This window comes from Cyprinodon variegatus, unplaced genomic scaffold (assembly GCF_000732505.1).
Source record: "Cyprinodon variegatus isolate N-32 unplaced genomic scaffold, C_variegatus-1.0 Scaffold1274, whole genome shotgun sequence".
Classification (NCBI taxonomy): domain Eukaryota; kingdom Metazoa; phylum Chordata; class Actinopteri; order Cyprinodontiformes; family Cyprinodontidae; genus Cyprinodon; species Cyprinodon variegatus.
Window position 1 is genome coordinate 133,487 of NW_015151727.1, and position 5,594 is coordinate 139,080.

At 36.1% G+C, this 5,594-nt stretch overlaps 1 long non-coding RNA gene across 1 annotated transcript; it reads left to right on the forward strand.

The window, feature by feature from the left end:
- The first annotated feature begins 1,957 nt into the window (after positions 1–1,957).
- LOC107102569 lies at positions 1,958–4,854 on the forward strand. The gene is made up of 4 exons (XR_001482131.1): positions 1,958–2,150; positions 3,938–4,090; positions 4,174–4,232; positions 4,331–4,854. It is a non-coding gene; the product is annotated as an uncharacterized LOC107102569 (long non-coding RNA).
- Positions 4,855–5,594: the final 740 nt, after the last annotated feature.

Genomic DNA, 5,594 nt, shown 5'->3' on the forward strand with positions numbered 1-5,594 from the left:
GTCCACTGGAGTATATATAGTCTGGTTTAGAAACTGCTCCCATCAACACCAACCCACTCTTGAGGTGAAGACAATTAACAAAGACAACATTTTGGAAAAAGGACATCCTCGTTTTACATTTTTAAAGAACCAGTCTTCCGACTCGTATGACCTGCTGATCATAAATATCACTGATTCTGATGAAGGACTTTATTACTGTGGAACAATTGAACCAAAGGGGACTGAAAATGTCTACGTCTACGGAAACATCACCACAAGGATCAAACTCCGTAAGTTCTCCTTTCTAATTTTATCAGAGCTTCTAGAAGGAAAATCATTTTACAGAAGTTTGACCAAATTGTTTTACATTAATGTGGAGCTGAATTGGAAAAGATGAAACATCAAGATGTTAACAAGTCGATTCATCTAAAAATATATTTTAAAAAAACTCACTACAGGAACATTTTGAAAGAATCTTCTAATTATTTGGTTAAACAGATGAATGTTCTTTAAATTACTTTATCATTTGACCTTTAATGACCTGAGATAATAACCATTAAGTTTAACAATCTCTTTTTCAGCAGAGACCTGGCAAAAAAACAAAAAACAAACATAAAATAGTAACTGAAGTAACCTTTGAATCAATTACAATAATCAAATAAGTAACAGTTCCCAATATATTGAATGCATTTATAAAATAGTGTTTTGGGGTTTGAGAAAAATTATCCTACATTTCTTTACAAATAGAATTTTTTTCAAAGTAGATTTGCTCTTAAAGGGAATTTGACTTTTTTGTTGATGGTGCAGATAAATTAGATGAATATATTCAGAATACAGAGTCTATACTTATACACAATATAAAACATACAGTATACTATATGCAATATATGTAGTACATAGCTATGTACTATATACACAATAGACTGCATTTAAGGTAAGGCAAGGTTACGCAAGGTTAACGCGAGGTCTGGACACGTTGGTGCAGAACGGAGGAGCGAGAGAGGCAGTGTCAGTGTCGCTGGGGTTTCTGGGACTTGTTGATAAGGCTGGTAGCGGATGGATAGAAACTGTTCTTGTGCCGTGAGATTTTGGTCCTGATGGACCGCAGCCTCCTGCCAGAGGGAAGTGACTGAAATAGATCAGCCACTATCTTCCCTGCACGCCTCAGAGCCATGGAGGGTTAGATCCTTGAGAAATGGAAGATTACAACCAATCAACTTCTCTGCAGACCAGATGACATGCTTTTGTTCTTGGCGGTGGCACCAGCATACAAGATGATAATGGAGGAGGTGCGGATGGACTCAATGGTGGAGGAGTAGAAGTGCACCATCATTGTCCTTGGCAGGTTGAATTTTTTTCTGCTGCCACAAGAAATACATCCTCTGTTGGGCTTTCTTGGTGAAGGAGTTGATGTTCAGCTCCCACTTTAGGTCCTGTGAGATTATAGTTCCCATTCCTGTCGATTATTATGTTTAGAGAGAGAGATTAGAGATGAGCTTTATTGATCTCACAGCGGAGAAATTCACTTGTCACATGTTGGCATAGAAGTCAAAGAGGGTGCAAACAAGGAGGAAAAAGGTGCATTAGGAATAAACAATAAACAATATATATATACAGTATATCCAGATATATACAGTATGTCAAGATAAATAAGGATTAAGGTGCAAGTGTACATGTATCGCACACGATGAAAAACAAAATAAAAATAGGAAATAAGAAAATAAGACATAAAAAATAAAAATATGTACAGTCCGGATGGCTTATTTACAGGTGGATTTACTTTTACGTTAAAGTGTAGTAGGTAGGGAGCAACGGTGAGGTAGTGGTATGTTTAATAAAATTTTATAAATTATCAGTATTTACTGGTAGAGATCAGCTAATGACATCCATTCTTAATCACAAAAGGTGATTAAGAAATAATTATCTGTCTTAAAACTACAGGCTACAACAATCTGTTTAGCTGCNGATGAAGACAATTAACAAAGACAACATTTTGGAAAAAGGACTTCCTCGTTTTACATTTTTAAAGAACCAGTCGTCCGACACGTATGACCTGCTGATCATAAACGTCACTGATTCTGATGAAGGACTTTATTACTGTGGAACAATTGAACCAAAGGGGATTGAAAATGACTACGACTACGGAAACATCACCACAAGGATCAAACTCTGTAAGTTCTCCTTTCTAATTTTATCAGAGCTTCTAGAAGAAAAATCATTTTACTGAAGTTTGACCAAATTGTTTTACATTAATGTGGAGCTGAATTGGAAAAAGATGAAACATCAAGATGTTAACGAGTCGATTCATCTAAAAATGTATTTTGAAAAACTCGCTACAGGAAAACTTTGAAGAATCTTCTAATTTTTTGGTTAAACAGATGAATGTTCTTTAAATTACTTTATCATTTGACCTTTATTGACCTGAGATAATAACCATTAAGTTTAACAACCTCTTTTTCAGCAGAGACCTGGCAAAAAGAAAAAAAACAAACATAAAATAGTAACTGAAGTAGCCTTTGAAACAGTTACAATAATCAAATAAGTAACAGTTCCCAATATATTGAATGCATTTATAAAATAGTGTTTTGGGGTTTGAGAAAAATTATCCTACATTTCTTTACAAATAGAATTTTTTTGCAAAGTAGATTTGCTTCTAAAGGGAATTTGACTTTTTTGTTGATGGTGCAGATAAATTAGATAAATATATACAGAATACAGAGTCTATATTTATACACAATATAAAACATACAATATGCTATATGCAATATATGTAGTACATAGCTATGTACTATATACAAAATAGACTGCACTTTAAGGTAAGGCAAGGTTACGCAAGGTTAACGCGAGGTCTGGACACGTTGGTGCAGAACGGAGGAGCGAGAAAGGCAGTGTCAGTGTCACTGGGGTTTCTGGGACTTGTTGATAAGGCTGGTAGCGGATGGATAGAAACTGTTCTTGTGCCGTGAGATTTTGGTCCTGATGGACCGCAGCCTCCTGCCAGAGGGAAGTGACTGAAATAGATCAGCCACTATCTTCCCTGCACGCCTCAGAGCCATGGAGGGTTAGATCCTTGAGAAATGGAAGATTACAACCAATCAACTTCTCTGCAGACCAGATGACATGCTTTTGTTCTTGGCGGTGGCACCAGCATACAAGATGATAATGGAGGAGGTGCGGATGGACTCAATGGTGGAGGAGTAGAAGTGCACCATCATTGTCCTTGGCAGGTTGAATTTTTTTCTGCTGCCACAAGAAATACATCCTCTGTTGGGCTTTCTTGGTGAAGGAGTTGATGTTCAGCTCCCACTTTAGGTCCTGTGAGATTATAGTTCCCATTCCTGTCGATTATTATGTTTAGAGAGAGAGATTAGAGATGAGCTTTATTGATCTCACAGCGGAGAAATTCACTTGTCACATGTTGGCATAGAAGTCAAAGAGGGTGCAAACAAGGAGGAAAAAGGTGCATTAGGAATAAACAATAAACAATATATATATACAGTATATCCAGATATATACAGTATGTCAAGATAAATAAGGATTAAGGTGCAAGTGTACATGTATCGCACACGATGAAAAACAAAATAAAAATAGGAAATAAGAAAATAAGACATAAAAAATAAAAATATGTACAGTCCGGATGGCTTATTTACAGGTGGATTTACTTTTACGTTAAAGTGTAGTAGGTAGGGAGCAACGGTGAGGTAGTGGTATGTTTAATAAAATTTTATAAATTATCAGTATTTACTGGTAGAGATCAGCTAATGACATCCATTCTTAATCACAAAAGGTGATTAAGAAAAAATTATCTGTCTTAAAACTACAGGCTACAACAATCTGTTTAGCTGCTGAAAAAATCTACAATAAATTTTGAGGTTTTTTTATATATATAATTTACCATTCCAAAATATTTTAATGAAATGTGAATTTGAGTTTTTCCTAAATGTGTCTCTATTTTTAGATGCAGGGTCTGGTTTCCTGCATCAGAACATTTCCAGACCAGTGGAGGAGTGCAGTTCGTGCTGGAAGCTGCTGTTCTCTGTCTGTCCTGCTGTTTCTCTGCTCTCAGCTCTCTTCTCCTCACTGCTGGTCTACCTGCTTTGCCTGAAGAAAGGTGCTGAAGATGATTTTTGACATTAAGAATTGTGAAACCAATATTTTTATTTATTTATATTAAAAAATCTTTTATACCTGCAGCAAACAATGAAGCTGAAAATAAGAGATGTGACATTTCAAGGCAAACAGAAGAAGCTCAGGTAACAAACAACAGAACAGTTATTTTTTTTGTTTTATAAAAAATTATTTCTGTGTTAAACTTTTTTAAATGATGATGATTCTGAATATTAATTCCTAGGATGAAAATGTTTGTTACGCTGCCCTGGAAATCCATCCGCCATCACAGAGGACGAAGAGGAAGAGGACGATCCAAAGTTCAGATTTCAGTACATACTCTGCCATCAAGACATGAGGAGATTCGTATTTAACACAGAAGTTAAACAGTAATAAAGGAGTCCTTAGAGTTTTCTTTCATTTTATTAACTTCCTCTCAAACTAAAGATAAAATACCTAAAAACCTTTATCTCAACTCTTCTTTTCAGACAACCTTGTCTTATTTCTATTTACATCTCTGTTCATCAGTGAAGCTCTTTTCAATCCAGCAATGACCTTTGCAGGCAGAGCTGCTGTTGCTGCTTGTTTTAAATTAAATGTCTAACTTTCATTGTAGACGTCTAGAGTTCCTCACTGAGACAGCTTAGTCAAAAACAGCAGCGAAGCTCCGACACGCCGTACCCTACTACTCTAAACTGGTTCTATATTTCACTTTGCAGAAACTCTACTTACATTAAAATTAGTGTTGCGCTGATGCCATTTTTTTTGGCCCCGAAATTGATAGCTGATACCTGGCTGTGCAGTATCGGCCCATACCGATACCATCTGTTTGAAATTGATGTGTGTGTATATATGAAGAACTGCATACTACTAGGATGTAAAATAATTGCCATCATGGCTTTGTGCCGCTGCTGCCTACCTTTGTGAAGCAGGAAAAAGACTAAAACAAAGTAAATCCAGTAGAACTTTTAACCTGGAATGGGTGACAATAGTTGAATAAACTTTTGGTTCTCAAAATGGTATCGGTGCCCTATTTTTTGGTACTCTCCTATACCGATACCACCATTTTAGTGCTGGATCAGGGCCCCGCCCAATACTGGTATCGGTATTGGTGCAACACTAATTAAATTATACTTTCAAATATTCTCAGTGGCATTTATTCAACTCAAATTGAATTTGTAAAATTTTTGAATAATGTAGCATCAGATTTTGTGACCATTTTGTTTTACAACCAGCTCTGTACTGTTTATCTAGAAACAGAAGGTAAATCTAAACAGTTACACATTTTTAACTCTTTTGCATGCAATAATGTTTTTGTTCACTTGAGGCCATTAAAAAGAGGGGAAAACAAAAAAGTTCTTAGAAATCTGTTTTAAGGACATCTTCTCTCCTATCTAAAAAGGTTTCTTCAGGTTTAGTTTCCAGTTGTAATATTTGAGTCTCCAACAGTCATGAAAGTCATTAAGTCTGTGTGTGTGTGTGTGTGTGTGTGTGTGGGGGGGGGGGGG